This window comes from Bufo bufo, chromosome 2 (genome assembly GCF_905171765.1).
Source record: "Bufo bufo chromosome 2, aBufBuf1.1, whole genome shotgun sequence".
Taxonomy (NCBI): Eukaryota; Metazoa; Chordata; class Amphibia; order Anura; family Bufonidae; genus Bufo; species Bufo bufo.
Genome location: NC_053390.1, coordinates 267958158 through 267976948, shown reverse-complemented (window position 1 = coordinate 267976948; position 18791 = coordinate 267958158).

Here is an 18791-nt window from a genome sequence, read left to right as displayed (position 1 = left end):
ATGCCCAGTGCTCCTTCTTACACCCACCATCATCAGTGGGTACTGTTAGTGCCACCCACCTCCACGCTCTGTTGTTGTGCCACTCTGTGGTCTCATCATGCTGCTGCCACCTCCACACTCTGTTGTTGTGCCAGTCTGTTGCCTCTTCATGCTGCTGCCACCTCCACACTCTGTCCTCGCGCCACTCTGAGGCCTCCTCATGCTTCTTCCGCCACCTCCAGGCTCTGTCATTGGGTCACTCTGTGGTCTCCTCATCCTGCTTCCCCCTCACCACTATGTCATAGGGCCACATAGGGTTATTGTTCTGACGGATCATAGGAAGGGTAAAATAATCAGTGACGTCAACACAAACTTACTGCTGACACCCTCTTCACTCTGTCGGTGGCTCTACTTGTTTAAGTGTTTAATAGAACAGGTTCTGTAGACATCTATGTGGAATCACCTGACGATGGTGTAAAAGGAGTGAGCTTTTTTTTGGTGCTAACATCGACCTGTAAGGCTGAGTTCATACTTGAGTTATTTGGTCAGTTTTGGCCCCGTGACTGCCCAAAAAAGCGAAGTGTGCAGTGATTCTAAGGCCCCTTTCACACGGCCAGTTTTCCGCGTGGGTGCAATGCATGAGGTAAACGCATTGCAACCGCACTGAATCCGGACCCATTCACTTCAATGGGGCTGTGCAGATGAGCAGTGATTTTCACGCATCACTTATGCGTTGTGTGAAAATCACAGCATGCTCTATATTTCATGCAACGCAGGCCCCATAGAAATGAATGGGGCTGCATGAAAATGGCAAGCATCCTCAAGCAAATGCGGATGCGGTGTGATTTTCACGCAGGGTTGCTAGAAGATGATAGGGATGAGCAACCTCTGACCCCATTAAAGTAAATTCACTGTATTATTTTCCCTTATAACATGGTTATAAGGGAAAATAATAGCATACTTAATACAGGTATGAGGGGTTAAAAAATTTTAAAAAATTAACTCACCTTATCCACTTGATTGTGCAGCTGGCATCGTCTTCTTTCTTTTTCTTTCAGGACCTGCAAAAGGACCGGGTTCGGGTCTGGGTACCACATTCAGTTTTTTATCATGCGCATGCAAAACACATTGCACCCATGTGATCAAAAAACTGAACAACGCAACTGCAGTCAAAACTGACTGAAATTGCATGCGCACTTGCGTGGGTTTTCTGCAAAGCACACGCGACGCACACGGAGCAAACTGGCGAATCAAAATTTTTAAATATTCACTGATCTCTAGCATTAATCTTGGTGGGGCATACACCGCTACTTCAGCAGTCCTTGCACTAGAATGAGCTGCCAGAGATTTCAGCCATAATTTACCCCAGTTTGTGGTGTAGAGAATTAAAAATGAGCCAAGGCCTATAGCACACTCCACCTTCACCATGCCCCCTTTTTGGCGAGGGCTGAATAAAATGCCAAATGCAACTAGAAAAGTTTTATTTTTGCTGCAGTTTTCCATAATCACAGCAGAAATGCAGTGTGTTGCTGAGATTTCTGAGCAAAAAATGTACTGTGATCACAATGTGGGCACAAAACATCAACCCTATGTGCTGACTTTCTTCAAAGAAGGAAATGGTGCTTCTGCAGCATCCTACTAGTGTACGTGGGCACTGCAAAAGCTTATTGTGTCACATGTTATATCATGCTGTATTTTATTCTTATGTGAAATCCCTGTTACCAGGCTGTAAGGTGCACTACATACATTCCACCACTAGATGGGGATAGCACTAGGATATATATACCTCAGTTCAGGCCTAGTTAGTCAGTAGAGAGAAGGAGTAGGAGTTGAAGGAGTGAGAGTGCAGCTGCTAGCTGTGCTTAGTGAAGTCAGTTCAAGTGAGAGAGAGTGGATAAAGACACAAAAGACAACAGCCATTTTACCCGGCTTTAAGGACCTTTGGATTTAAGGTGAAGGATCTATTAGCTTCTGGCAGCCTCACCATTAATAAGCTGGAGAAACAGAACCAGATTAAGGACTGAATATCAGTGAGTACACAATTACCTACTATAGCCTGAGACATAACTACAAGTACAGCCTGTTACTAGGATTCATCACATCCAACTTGCATGTGTATCAGAGACTGCTTTATTACTGGATGCAAATTGTTATCAAGTACCTGGTTATAGTAAAGTTTTCAGTTGGATTCATACCTGCCTCCTTCTTCTAACTCCATACTACAACCATTCTCAACATTTTGCACCATCAAGGTCCCGGCGTCAAAACAATACCTAAACCAGGGGCCCAGCCGCACAAGCACTCAGAAACCCAATCACCATCAAGGGCACCTCGATCACCACCTGGCCGGTGTCCCCTGTAATAGAATGTGCCCCGGAGAATCCAGTGCTGTTCTCCCCTTCACTGCACTGCTGGCCCAGGGAGGGCCACAGCCGTGAGTAACCGATGAACTGTTTGTACACTTTGACCCACCGTGAACCTCACGTGTTCTACCCCTGTGGACTGGCACGCTGCACTTCTATTAAATTATATTTAAAGACCAGTTTGTGAATGCTCTTTGTTCAGTGACATCAGCTTTATCTTTATGTACTGTTTTAATAAATATTGATATGTCCATTCATGTAATTTTCCCATGAATGTAGTTTATATCTTTATATCCTTTCTGCAGTTTAAAATTCTAAAATGTATGTTTCTGCTAAATATAGTATTGTAACAAATTAAACACTACACTTTGCTAACTATACATAGCTAAAAGTATATCAGACCAAAGTAATCATGCCATATAACATCATTAAGTGCATATGCAGCAGAAAAAGTGCTTTAATAATTGCCTATAATCTTGTTATGTGAGTATATTAAATTTATGTAAATGATGTTTAATTCTAAAGACACATCCTTGTGTGGTATTTCATAGTACACCTATTTTCATCTACTGGGAATTTAATAATTTCACACCAAATCTTCCATGTTTAATTAAGCTGTGGTGCGCTGATGAAATGCAAAGCAGCTGTAGTGTGACCATAATTTAAGAATTGTCTATTGCCCATTGTCTATCATTTTCCTACACTCAGAATCCCTTGATCTATTTTTCCAACATGCTTTCCAGCATCCTTTTCTATCTGCGTTTTTTGCTAAATACATCTGCTTCTGAAAATTAAAACATAAAATTGTTCAAACAAATAAGAAAATACGTTAACAAATTACAAAAATAATTGTTTCAAAAAGGCGTAAGAAATGATGCCCAATATTGCTGTTATAGTCTAATGAATGTGCATGTAATAGGAAAAGGCTGTTTGGTCCAAGCCTGGCCCCTCACTTCATATTCCCAGATTAAAAATGGAACAGCTGTGATGATTTAATTTACATGTTAATAACAAACAGGCCTCCAGAAAGTGGCAAGTAAATGCCTTTTATTGCGAGCATATCTCTTCCAGTATAGCTAGAGTGAAATCTCTGGTAATTAATTGTTTTAAGTGATTCTATTAAAATGTGTCTAGAAGAATACTGTACGTTGAATGGTTATTTGAACTTGCAACCATGCAGAATGCAAGTACTAAAACAGACTAATTTAGAATCATAAAGGCTTGCCTGGTTTTATAATAAAAATATTTGTATGTGAATGTTTGAATGATTTATGCATTTGGTTAGCAGTCATAACATTTTTGCAGCTCTCTTTTTGTCATTATATACAGTACTTGTACAGCACTCTACGGTATCTTCCACAATCTTATGGCATTATCTGCTAATGGAATTTACAGTATTATAAATCTTTGAAAATTTAAAATATATCTTGGATCACTTTGAACTAGAGATGAACAAATTGTTACAAATTCGATTTGGGTTTGATTTGGTTGAATCAGTTGCCAAATTGATTCTACTGTAAAAGAAAGTGCTCCAAGTGGCATCGAAAGTTGTGTATGACACTCTGAGATCTCCTGGAACTCCATATTCACCCAAAATGAATGACTATAAATTCTGATTCTGATTAGAGATGAGCCAACCAGTCAAGATTTGTTTTAGGTCCGATTCGCCGAATATTTTAAAAAGTTCGGGTGGGACCTGAATCGGTTTGGGCCGAACTGAAATTGCTCCAATTACCATGAAAGTTGGTATATAACCAAATTTTTAGGAAAACTTGTTATCTCTTTTCGTTTTTATGATTTTATTTTTTCCCCTCCCCAAGCTCTGGCACTCAATGACAGCAATAGTAAATGATGTCTAAGTGACACTGACATACATAGCTGTGGGAAAATGCATATTTGACGGTGTTAACATACAGGGTGTTTAAAAAGACACAGCACGGGCACATGTCTCATGCTTTTTTTTATTTTCCAAAGCTTCCAAAAATTGTTCTTTATCAGGAACAGATGATTTTTTTTTTTTATAAATATATATTTTTATTTTCCAGATCATAGTATTAATACATAAAACAATAATAATCACAACGGTATGCCTAGCATAGCATTCACAGACATCCTTACAGAAAATTGTATATAACATCCTAGGATCACCCTCATGACAATATATAATAATAACTATATCAACCCCCCCCCCCCCCCCATTGGCTGCCGTCCACTCCATTCATTAATATATAGAATAGTATCATTATTAATTATAGCTATGTAGCACTGCGTGCCACTCTTCGTTTCTTTTCAATTTCCTCATATACTCTAATTTTTTGAAGATATGAACTCCACTCCCTTATTGAGGGCGGGGAGACAGAGCCCCAATACTTTATCAATATAGCTTTAGCGACCATCAAACCCTGCATCCAAATCCGTCTGACCTGAGGCGGAACTTCCGCTTCTGTCCCACAATCTCCAAAGATCACAGTCAAGATCCCCGGGTTATAGTTCATTGAACTCTCCTTTTGTAGAGTAGCGAAAACCTCATCCCAATAATTTCTTATTTTGCTGCAGCTCCAAAGCAAATGGACATAGTTTGCATTAACATATCCACATTTAGAGCAGCAGCAATCCCGGTCTTTATTTTGGGGAAATTTTCCTTGGGTTTTAGGCATATAGTAGAGTCTATGGAGGATCTTAAATTGAATTAACCTATGCGCACTGGAAACTGTCGCCTTTCTCACATTCCTATAGATAGTAGACCACTGTAGTGGAGGGCAATTCAACTCTTGCTCCCACTTATCTGTACTTTTGAAAGGTGTTACAGTTGCCAGTGCCATTCAGAATTTCACATAAAGTCTAGATAACTTCACTTTTCCATACTTCTGAGCGTCACAAAAATCAAAAAAACATATTCTCTCGTGGAAAAATGAGGCCCCTATTCCTAGAGGCTTCAAATATATGTTTCAAACGTGAATACATAAATAAATCTAATGGTGAACTATCAGTAAAACCAAATTCCAAAAGTGATTTAAACCGACCCATATAAAAAAGGTCAGACACCCTGTTGATGCCTTTACGAACCCAATAGTCAAAATCTGTAGTTTTGAAGAACTCCTCCAGCCCCCTATTCTCCCAGAGAGGGGTGAAGACAAACGGACCAGAAGATTTAAGAACCTTCTTCAGTCTGTTCCAAACCCTCTGCCGAGAGCACGGGATCAGCAAGGACTTCCTCATACCCATATACCCAGTCTCCAAACATGGAACAGATGATTTTTAAACACACACAGTGTTATGGGTTAAAATAAATGAAAAAGTGTATTTGGGGAACGTGAAATTTAACCCCCACCCCTTCCAAAAATGTTATACATTTTAACCGTGTGGAAAGTGAGTACTTCATTAGTGGCAGTGGCATGATCCAGTCCCCAGTATTGCCTGGACTGTGAGAAAATGTCAATATTGATCCAGTAATCACATATATTTATACTTAAAGAAATTTAATACCCACCCCAAAAAAAATAAAAAAATTGAATTTCAACCATGTGGAAAGTGAGTACTTGAGAACTGACCCTCAGACATTAGTGGCATGATGCCAGCCCCAGAATGGCCTGGAACTGTGAGAAAATGTCGGTATTGAGTCGTAAACACATACATTTTTATGGCGCTTTAAAGAAATTTAACCCCCCACTCCTAAAATATATTTATATATTTTTTCTGATCTGTAAGCAATGACATACAGAATTTTAAAATATCAACTGTGTGGAAACTGAATACATGTGAACTGATGATTGAGAGGCATAAGTAGCATGATGCGGGCCACAGTAACAGCTGTACAGAACATGATAACAGGCAGACAGCAGCAGACAGCAACAGTGGCAACATGGGGCACAGCCAGCATCATTGAGTGAGGTCATTGAGCGAGTTCCATACATCGGAATCAGTTGGAAGAGTGTGAAAATCCTCCTGAATCCAGATTTGGTTCATTTTGACAAAAGTGATATGTTGGACACTGGTAGATGACAACTTGGTCTGTTTGGGTGTCACCACACCCCCTGCAGCACTGAAAACCCTCTCTAAAATTTCACTGGAACAATTCATTGGGTAAGGTTAGGTACTCCGATTTCTGTATACTGTTCCAGCATAGGAGCAGAATACCAGAATTGCCAGATCCAGCATATGCTGAACACTGCTGGCACCTTCAGCATCCCATTCACAATAATGGAGCCATTTGAGATTCCGCATGCAGTGGTATTTTGCCCTTTATTTTTGCCAAAATCTGCAACAGAGGCTTCTACTGGAACCTTTGCAACAGATGTGCACATAGAATAAGGAATGCTATGGGTCGCTCAAAAGAGGGCCCAATTCAGATTCTTTTTATAGGACCCAGTGATTTCTAGGTATGCCCCTGCATAAAGCCTAGCTAGTCTCAAATGTACACAAGGTTTCAGTCCTAAAAGCTAACATCCTAGTAATATAAGCCACATAAACTGTATTCATTCAGAAATAGTGAGAGCATTTGACAGTTACCATGTTCTGCCAATCATAAGTCTAGCAGCTGAAAAATTTGACCGACAACTATAGGAAAGTGAATAAGTCCTCAAACCAATGAATCGTGGTGCCAATGGGGGAGAGATAGGTACATGTAAGTCAATTACCTTTGTGATAAACATAAATGTAGCTGACCAAAGGTTATCAAAATTAGGGCACTCCCACCATAAATGGAAATAGGTCCCTGGAAGTCCACAGCCCCCTCCAACAATAAGCAGGATAGGATGGGGAGATCGGAGCAATATGTGCAGGTGTAAGGTACCATCTAAGAAAAATTTTAAGCGCTATTTCCCAATGAGTGGCACCTATTAAAACTATTTCAACCTCCTGTAAATCTGTGTACCAATCCTCCAAACGGAAGAAAATTAATAAATTCTCCCATTTGCGTAAATATGGATTCTTAACACTATTTCAGGTTTGCACCAGGGAGTGGTAAAAGAAAAGTATGCCTTTTATTGGAGATTTACTAGATGAAAAATACTTAAAAGCATTCGATTAGTAGACTTATCCACTGACATCCTGCAGAACATATCATATCTGGAGAAAGTTATAAAACTCTTTGTGCTGTAAGGAATACAATTCTGTAAGCTGTGTGAAAGAGAGTGAAATTTAACCAGAGTACAGCGGATCTTCTGTCTTAATACCTCTGTTAATCCATCCCAGCAGATTATTATCTGGAATCAGGGCATTCAAGCAAAACAGTGTTAACTTACCCAATGCAACATTTATGTCACTATGAAATTGTTGTGCAAAGCACAATATCAGAGACACTAATACTTAAAGGGTATTTGTCAGCACAGTTGTACCTATAAAACTGGCTGATCATGTATGCTTGACAGCTGAAGGCATCTGTGTTGGTCCCATGTTCATATAGAGGAAGCAAGTTGAAGTTGCGGGCATCAGGGTTGCGGGCCCCCCCAGGCACTCGTTCTGTATTTTACTTATCCAGTGTGTATTTGTTTATCTATTTTTCCGCCTGTGCTTGGTGAACATACTGAGGCTGTGCGCTTCTATGCTCCTGTTGGGTCATATTCTGATGTGTACTTTTATGTGATCAAATCCATTACAGGGGCTGTATATAAGATTCCATATTAGGTGGTTATGATATAGATTGTCATCTGGATAACTTATTCCCCATATGTATTACTACCCCATTAATGCATGTAAAGGGATTTAGTCTATGGTTTTGCACAGACCTAGAGTCTAGTTGGGGCACCATTTCACACAGAGCTCATCTGCACTGCAATTTGTAATTGATTTTATCTAATCATTGTATGTCTAATTTTGATATAATACAATAAAGTATGCATTTCAACTATATGTGTGGTTTTGTTAGTTTGGTGCGGTATACATTGTTACAACACATTATCATCTGTACTACTGTGGTCTGCTTTTAGTAGACAATCATATTCCTGACCAAATAAAGTCTGTAAGCATCCTCTGTAAGTTAGCAAAAAAGGAATAGGGATCTCGGGTTACAATAGTCGTAAAAACGTGTAAATTATATGGAAGAATCTTCATTTTATCAATAGCCACTCAATTGGCCAGGTAATCATAGGTTTAGAGAACTGATGAGTTAACTTTATAGTTTTAGCCATTAAGGGGATGTAATTGTGAGCAAATAGATCTGAGCTATTACTAGGTAGTGAAATTCCCAGATAACTAATGTTGTGATATGACCACTTAAATGGAAATTGGGAGATGAGAGCTTGCCTAGTTTGTGCATATATTTCTAAGATAAGGATATAAGATTTAGTGGGGTTGATAGTATAATAAGATACTGTACTGAACCTGTTCGTGAAGTTTTGTGTGGCATCTAGAGAGGTAAGGGGATCAGTCAAAGCAAAAATTCAATCATCTTTATGTAATCCAATAATATGTTAAGAGTAGGGATGAGCGAATTTTAAAAAAATTTGATTCTGCCGATTCGCCAAAATTTTGGGGAAAAATTAGCTTTGATCCGAATTTATTTGCGGCAATTCGCATAAAAAAACAGCTATTTCTTGGCTGCTGAGAGCCTTTATAGTGGTGTAGAACACTGTGACTTGTAGTAACAAGCTTTGGTAGGGAAATAATACTGTGAGTCAGTATGACATGCAGATTACAGGCGACGCTCTTAGAATCACTGCACACTTCATTTATTAGGGCAGTCATGGGGCCTAAACTGACCAAATAACTCAAGTATGAACTCAGCCTTACAGGACGATGTTAGTGCCAAGAAGAAATGCACTCTTTTTACACCGTCGCCAGATGATTCCACATAGATGTTATCAGTACCTGTTCTATTAAAGGGTTTCTACCACCTCATTTTGACCTAATTAGCTCTCAGACACTAGCGATCTGCTAGTGTCTGATCTACCTAACAATGCTATTCTCAGACCTGTGTGTGGATCCGTTTCACTAAAAAACAAACTTTTATTAATATGCTAATGAGCCTCTAGGTGCTATGGGGGCTTCTTTTCAGCACCTAGAGGCTCGGTCTACTCACATTGTATGCCGCCCCGCTCGTCCGTTAAGCCCGCCCATCTCCTCTTGAATGCCATCCTCCATCTGAGCCAGCGGAGTAATTCTCGCGCCTGCGCCGTGCGCGTCTGTATTCAGCGTAGGCGCAGTGAATGTCTGACCGCTGCCTGCACAGACATCTCGGTCATCGGCGCAGGCGCAGTGGAGATCAGCAGCGGCTAATATAAAATTACAGGGAATGTCACAGGTATTTTGGATGTGGAAACGTTACACAGGAGATGTACCCCAGGTAATGTTACTGTCCGCAGCCGACACCATCTACAGAAAAAGTACACTGGATGTCACTGATATTTTTTGGATGTGCATACGCTACACAGGAGATGTAGCACAGATACACTACATGCAGAATTATTAGGCAAATGAGTATTTTGACCACATCATCCTCTTTATGCATGTTGTCTTACTCCAAGCTGTATAGGCTCGAAAGCCTACTACCAAGTAAGCATATTAGGTGATGTGCATCTCTGTAATGAGAAGGGGTGTGGTCTAATGACATCAACACCCTTATCAGGTGTGCATAATTATTAGGCAACTTCCTTTCCTTTGGCAAAATGGGTCAAAAGAAGGACTTGACAGGCTCAGAAAAGTCAAAAATAGTGAGATATCTTGCAGAGGGATGCAGCACTCTTAAAATTGCAAAGCTTCTGAAGCGTGATCATCGAACAATCAAGCGTTTCATTCAAAATAGTCAACAGGGTCGCAAGAAGCGTGTGGAAAAACCAAGGCGCAAAATAACTGCCCATGAACTGAGAAAAGTCAAGCGTGCAGCTGCCAAGATGCCACTTGCCACCAGTTTGGCCATATTTCAGAGCTGCAACATCACTGGAGTGCCCAAAAGCACAAGGTGTACAATACTCAGAGACATGGCCAAGGTAAGAAAGGCTGAAAGACGACCACCACTGAACAAGACACACAAGCTGAAACGTCAAGACTGGGCCAAGAAATATCTCAAGACTGATTTTTCTAAGGTTTTATGGACTGATGAAATGAGAGTGAGTCTTGATGGGCCAGATGGATGGGCCCGTGGCTGGATTGGTAAAGGGCAGAGTGCTCCAGTCCGACTCAGACGCCAGCAAGGTGGAGGTGGAGTACTGGTTTGGGCTGGTATCATCAAAGATGAGCTTGTGGGGCCTTTTCGGGTTAAGGATGGAGTCAAGCTCAACTACCAGTCCTACTGCCAGTTTCTGGAAGACACCTTCTTCAAGCAGTGGTACAGGAAGAAGTCTGCATCCTTAAAGAAAAACATGATTTTCATGCAGGACAATGCTCCATCACACGCGTCCAAGTACTCCACAGCGTGGCTGGCAAGAAAGGGTATAAAAGAAGAAAATCTAATGACATGGCCTCCTTGTTCACCTGATCTGAACCCCATTGAGAACCTGTGGTCCATCATCAAATGTGAGATTTACAAGGAGGGAAAACAGTACACCTCTCTGAACAGTGTCTGGGAGGCTGTGGTTGCTGCTGCACGCAATGTTGATGGTGAACAGATCAAAACACTGACAGAATCCATGGATGGCAGGCTTTTGAGTGTCCTTGCAAAGAAAGGTGGCTATATTGGTCACTGATTTGTTTTTGTTTTGTTTTTGAATGTCAGAAATGTATATTTGTGAATGTTGAGATGTTATATTGGTTTCACTGGTAAAAATAAATAATTGAAATGGGTATATATTTGTTTTTTGTTAAGTTGCCTAATAATTATGCACAGTAATAGTCACCTGCACACACAGATATCCCCCTTAAATAGCTAAAACTAAAAACAAACTAAAAACTACTTCCAAAAATATTCAGCTTTGATATTAATGAGTTTTTTGGGTTCATTGAGAACATGGTTGTTGTTCAATAATAAAATTAATCCTCAAAAATGCAACTTGCCTAATAATTCTGCACTCCCTGTAATGTCGATGTCTGCAGCGGCCTAACTATTGCTATTTAGTGCAGGATGCGCTAAAAATAGTTATTGCTGCCACACACAAGAGTCCTTAAAAGGACTTTTGGGTCTGTAAAGTTTTAGCAATTTAGTGCAGGTTGCGCTAAAATTATATAATGCTGCTGCCACACACAATAATAGTCCTTAAAAGGACTTTTGCATCTCTGACAAGTTTTTTTACTCAAAAAAAGAAAATTTCACTCCCTACACTATCTTTCCCTTCTTCAGCACAGCTCTCACTGACTAACACTGAGCTGAATACGTGTCATCGGGTGCTATATAGCATCCGATGATGCATTTCGGCCAGCCAATCACTGTAATGCCAGTAACCAACATGGCTATGGCATTACAGTGAACAGCACTTATCTGCACGTTTATTGGCTGCATAGCAGCCAACAAATGTGCGGGGAGGAGGCTTGAGCATTGCGCTCGAGCACATGCGGTATTCGGACGAATACTGCTATGTGCCAAGCATCGAGATGCTGAAGCCGAACTAGTGTTCGGCCGAGCATGCTCGATCAACACTATTGTTGGACTGAATTAGGCCACTATACACTTTCACCAGAAATAAATGCAACAGTGCAGTGCGTATATATTTTTCTTATTTTACTGAAATACGCCCCTATACACTTTCACCAGAAATAACTGCAGAAGTGACCTTAGAATATATATTTCTTGTTCAATTGAAATACGGGTAGGCTACTATACTCTATAACCAGAAAACAATTAAATAGTGAAGTATGTATATAGTTTTCTCGTAGTATTGAAATACACCCCAATACGCTTTCACCAGAAATAATTGCAACAGTGCAGTGCGTATATATTTTTCTTCTTTTACTGAAATACGCCCCTATACACTTTCACCAGAAATAACTGCAAAAGTGACCTGAGAATATATATTTCTTTATTCATTTAGAGAAGGCTCACCTCCTAGACAAAAAATGGAGTGGGTGCACCTACAAAGAAGGTTACACCCAATCTTCAAGAGAATTGTATAGATAAATTGAAGGAGTAGGGCACACCTACATTCAGATACACATGGGAGAGTTTTCTAGACAATGAATTTATTTATACCAGAAAAAATATATAGTGATACATAAAATATTATTAAACATATATTTGCATGCTATATAGACTTATAATCGCTTTAAAATTATAAAAATTGCAAACATCCATAAAAAGCAACACTAAAATATAAAATCATGTAGAAAATCCTAGGGAAGAAATGTCCTATTAGAGTCTCAGATTTTTTTGTTCCTTTCTATTACTCTGAATGTCCGTGTTACATTAATTGTCCAGTGGGCCTGATATCCACGCTGTTTAGATGCAGTCCGTAGTAATCAGGATTTTAGAAAGTTCACAGGTTAGTTTCAATGTAGCCAAAGTGAGGATGTGTGGTTGAGTCACTCACATTTCTTTTGCTACAAGTTTAGCAATACATCCAATCACTTTGCCTGTGTATACATTCATACGGCATTGGTTTTACTTACAGTTCTGTAGATTTGTGCCGGCTGTACTGCGGTTAATGTGGTGTCCCACGTGTAGTACGCTTACAGGCTGCGATATAGTTTCCAGGAGGTAGATTCAGGGATCTGCAGCAATCAATTGTAGGAGTGCCGTCTCAGTGGTTTTGTGTGGTTTAGTTCCTGCACAGGTGCTCAATCAAGCAAGCAGGTCAGATATCAGTGCGGCTGTTGATTTCAGGTTTTTTCTTTACCAAATTTTTTGGATACCGATCCCACTTTTCCTGGTCGATTTGAAGCGCTTCAATGTATATTTAGTCTCATGGGGTTATCCTTCACCAGACGCGTTTCGGAGTTAACTGGACTCCTTCCTCAGTGGTTGATTTTCCCATGAAACTAGTCGACTTTATTTAGAGATGTACAGGTGTACTCCAACTTGGTGTAATTTGGCTATACTGAAATTCTGGCATGGAGTACTTGAAAGACCAACAGAGTAATTGTAACTGGAATTCTTCCTTTGTTCATATAAATACAATTAGAATATACACTGATAGTGTTTGAATACAATCCGAAGTGATATACTTATATAAAATCAATGTATCCATATGCAAGGAATAAAAATATCAAAATGGTATACAAATGTATATACACTCACCTAAAGAATTATTAGGAACACCTGTTCAATTTCTCATTAATGCAATTATCTAGTTAACCAATCACATGGCAGTTGCTTCAATGCATTTAGGGGTGTGGTCCTGGTCAAGACAATCTCCTGAACTCCAAACTGAATGTCAGAATGGGAAAGAAAGGTGATTTAAGCAATTTTGAGCGTGGCATGGTTGTTGGTGCCAGACGGGCCGGTCTGAGTATTTCACAATCTGCTCAGTTACTGGGATTTTCACGCACAACCATTTCTAGGGTTTACAAAGAATGGTGTGAAAAGGGAAAAACATCCAGTATGCGGCAGTCCTGTGGGCAAAAATGCCTTGTGGATGTTAGAGGTCAGAGGAGAATGGGCCGACTGATTCAAGCTGATAGAAGAGCAACGTTGACTGAAATAACCACTAGTTACAACTGAGGTATGCAGCAAAGCATTTGTGAAGCCACAACACGCACAACCTTGAGGCAGATGGGCTACAACAGCAGAAGAACCCACCGGGTACCACTCATCTCCACTACAAATAGGAAAGAGAGGCTACAATTTGCACGAGCTCACCAAAATTGGACTGTTGAAGACTGGAAAAATGTTGCCTGCTCTGATGAGTCTCGATTTCTGTTGAGACATTCAAATGGTAGAGTCCGAATTTGGCGTAAACAGAATGAGAACATGAATCCATCCTCTGATGGCTACTTCCATCAGGATAATGCACAAAGCTCGAATCCTTTCAAATTGGTTTCTTGAACATGACAATGAGTTCACTGTACTAAAATGGCCCCCACAGTCACCAGATCTCAACCCAATAGAGCATCTTTGGGATGTGGTGGAACGGGAGCTTCGTGCCCTGGATGTGCATCCCTCAAATCTCCATCAACTGCAAGATGCTATCCTATCAATATGGGCCAACATTTCTAAAGAATGCTATCAGCACCTTGTTGAATCAATGCCACGTAGAATTAAGGCAGTTCTGAAGGCAAAAGGGGGTCCAACACCGTATTAGTATGGTGTTCCTAATAATTCTTTAGGTGAGTGTAGATATATATAGAAAATTATATTACATTGTCTAATAAGTTACTGTTATCTGTCACTAATATTCCTACCCAGACACAAATAGGTCTAGGATTTTTTGGCAATATTAAATCGTTGCTTTGATTTTCTAATCAGAATCAGACAGATTTAATCCTTTGCAACAATGTTGCGTTATTGCTGCGGTTTATACCAACAATAAATATAGCAGCCTGTAAGCATACTACACGTGGGACGCCACGTTAACCGCAGTACAGCCGGCACAAATCTACAGAACTGTAAGTAAAACCAATGCCGTATGAATGTATACACAGGCAAAGTGATTGGATGTATTGCTAAACTTGTAGCAAAAGAAATGTGAGTGACTCAACCACACATCCTCACTTTGGCTACATTGAAACTAACCTGTGAACTTTCTAAAATCCTGATTACTACGGACTGCGTCTAAACAGCGTGGATATCAGGCCCACTGGACAATTAATGTAACACGGACATTCAGAGTAATAGAAAGGAACAAAAAAATCTGAGACTCTATTAGGACATTTCTTCCCTAGGATTTTCTACGATCTATGATTTTATATTTTAGTGTTGCTTTTTATGGATGTTTGCAATTTTTATAATTTTAAATCGATTATAAGTCTATGTAGCATGCAAATATATGTTTAATAATATTTTATGTATCACTATATATTTTTTCTGGTATAAATAAATTCATTGTCTAGAAAACTCTCCCATGTGTATCTGAATGTAGGTGTGCCCTACTCCTTCAATTTAATATACTGTATATTTCTTGTTGGAATGAAATACGGGTAGGCCACTATACTCTACAACCAGAAAACAATTAAGTAGTGAAGTGTGTATATAGTTTTCTGGTAGTACTGAAATACACCCCAATACGCTTTCACCAGAAATAACTGCAACAGTGCAGTGCGTATATATTTGTCTTTTTTTATTGAAATACGCCCCTATACGCTTTCACCAGAAATAACTGCAACAGAGCAATGCGTATATATTTTTCTTATTTTACTGAAATACGCCCCTATACGCTTTCACCAGAAATAACTGCCACAGTGCAGTGTGTATATTTTTGTCTTTTTTTACTGAAATACTGCCCTATACGCTTTCAACAGAAATAACTGTAACAGTGCAGTACGTATATATATATTTTTTGTTACTGTATTACGCCCCTATACGCTTTTAACAGAAATAACTGCAACAGTGCATTTTTAGAATTAACTGCAGAAATACTGTACACTGACAATATATTTTTCTTTTTTTACTGTACTGAAATATGACCCTATACGCTTTTACCAGAAATAACTGCAACAGTGCAGTGTGTATATATTTGTCTTTCTTACTGAAATACGGCCCTATACGCTTTCAACAGAAATAACTGCAGAAGTGGAATGCTGAATAAGTAAGAAGTACTGAATAAGATACTTACACATAAGCCTCTAAAGGCTTTTCAACATAAGACTTGCAGCCAAATAACAAAAAGCTTGAATGACAGAGCTGTCTAATGGCTATTTGGATTCCCAAATAATCATTCCCTGCACTTGTAAATCACTTTCCTATCATTGTCCCTAGCGCCTTTTGACGTCTCTCCCTGCACTAAGATGCTGTGAAATGATTCCTTCCTATCCTTTCCCTGCATCGTTTTTTCAGTCTTTTTTTCCACAATCATTTTTCCAATAGCTGTCCCTAGCACCTTTACACGTCTTTCCCTGCACTCTGATTGCTGGAAAATGGCAGAATTTAAAATGGCTGCCGTATTTATAGGGCTGTGACATCACAGAGCTGGCTGCTGATTGGCTGCATGCAGGCATGTTAATCAGGGTGATCCCGCCTTCCCAGAGTTTCTTGCTCCATGTCCTCAGTCCTCACACGTGAAGCCGCCATTTTAGGAAAAATGCAATTCGTTACCTTCGAAGCATGAGGAATTTCGCATTCGTTGAGAATCTAATTTTTCCTGAAATTCTAAATGAATTCCACTTTGTCAGCTTCAATTCGCTCATCTATAGTTAAGAGGAACCTACTGGAATACCATGAATATCTGCATTAGTTTAAATATATTCAGCAAAGGGTTCCATGATTAATGCGAATATGATAGGTGACATCCTTGATTGACGCTTACCATTAGTAATCAAAAATTAGTGAGATAACAAAACTAAGGACAAAACCTTGGTAGAGGGCTAGTGTAGAGTATAGTGCCAAAATGGCTGTGTTGCTAAGCCTATAGAGACCAAACCTTTCTCAAACTCAGACAAATTTCCCCAACAGAGCCTGTTGAATGCCTTCTCTGCACCCATAGCCAGGAAAAGAGAAGGGGTCCGAGTGGTCTCCGCCACCTGTGTCAAATCAATAAACCTGTGAGTTTTGCCTGATGCCTGTCTAGTGTCTACTAGAAACAAACAAGACTTTATTTGGTTTTATCAGCTTGGACCCTTTTAAAAAAATCGCTTTTATTAGCTTAATTTAAAAAAGCATAAATATAGACACCCTATGATAACCGGATATCCAAAACAAATACTAGGACAAGATGTTGCCCAGCTACCACCGTGAATTGGTGAAACAAAAAAGATAAATAGACAGATGTGCAAAGAATTCCGGTGGCATTATTGACTTATTAGGCTTAGGGTCGGGTGGAGAATAGGGCACATTGGTGTGGATATTCGGGATAAAATCTTTCCCTATACCCGCCCTACAGTAATCCTCTGCCCAGGGATGAACCCTGATGGTGGGATCACCCTGTCCCCGTGCCTACCCTGTCTAACCCTGTACAACCCTGTACAGTGGGAATTTATTACAGATGATGTACGATAATTATGTATTTTTTACCCCGACGCGTTTCCCCACTTCTGGTTCGTCAGGGGGTCGGTTATAGGATAAGAATTATAATGGTTAACATCATGCAGGATGAAATACAATAGATAGTTAGATATAATTATAGTTACTGTGTCCTGATCGATGCCATGATAAGGCAGTCCGTTATGGAGGAACTGTGGATTCCCCAGCCGAGGAAAAATCACCTAGGAAAAAATATTATACAAGAGCCTGCTGTCAATATTATGGCTGCACAGAAATATTCATTTTAACTTCCACTTACTGGTGACTTACATATAGATGTCCCCCTGCTGTTCTGACTGCCGCCTGCCGTGTCTGATGAAGCAGTAAGGCATCCTTGTGCTGGTGCTGTATATAGGGGACTGATTAGAAGGCGCGTTTTTCGGACAGGAGCCATGTATCCGGTGAGTGGAACGCACGCTCCACTACTTCCGGTATCCTGGAACGCACGCTCCGCTACTTCCGGTGTCTTGGAGACGCAGACGTCATTTCCGGAATAGCGATGCCAGCGGAATAGCAAAACTGTGGTCTCTATCTTGACCAGGTATTGAAAGATTTTGTGGTGTCCCTTGCGTCATACACAAGGGACACCATGGATTTTCTGAAAAAAACTGAGTCCCTGAGGATCGAACCTTCTTGCTTATTAGCCAGCATTGACGTTGAGTCCCTATATAGTAGCATCCCCCACGACAAGGGACTGTTGGCAGTCACCCACTATCTTGGCACAAGAGGTAATCATTTCCAGGAACATAATCATTTTATCCTAACCCTACTTAATTTCATTCTGAGGCACAATTTTTTCTTGTTCAGTGGGTGGTTCTACCACCAGCTCAGGGGGATGGCCATGGGATGCCCATGTGCCCCCACATATGCCAACCTCTTCCTGGGCTGGTGGGAAGACAACATCGTCTTTCCAGGTCACTACACTTGGTGGAATGAGAAGGAGGTCTTCTGGATGAGATATATTGACGACATCTTTTTGCTTTGGAATGGGAGTAGGAGGGAATTTGCTGATTTCATCAATGTCTTAAACATCAATGACATAGGCCTTAAGTTCACATCTGAGGTACATGAAGAAAGTATCAACTTCCTAGATGTGACAATACACAAACAAGGTGATAAATTGGTCAGCACAATTTTCAGAAAAACTACGGCAACAAATTCCATTCTACATTGGGGGAGCCACCACCCCATTCCACAGAAAAGAGGTATCCCCAGAGGACAATACCTTAGGATTCGCAGAAATTGTTCAGGTATACACGATTTTCACTGCGAATCTAAGAAACTCTACAAAAGACTTACCGACAGAGGGTATCCAAAAAATACATTAAGAGATGCTTTTCAGCAAGCCCTAGCAACAGACAGAGAGACCTTACTCATTCCCAAAATACGTGGGGATGGGGCCGGGGGCGAAACGCGTCTTATTTCCACTTTTGACATGGCCAATACTGAGATAAGGACCATTCTCAATAAAT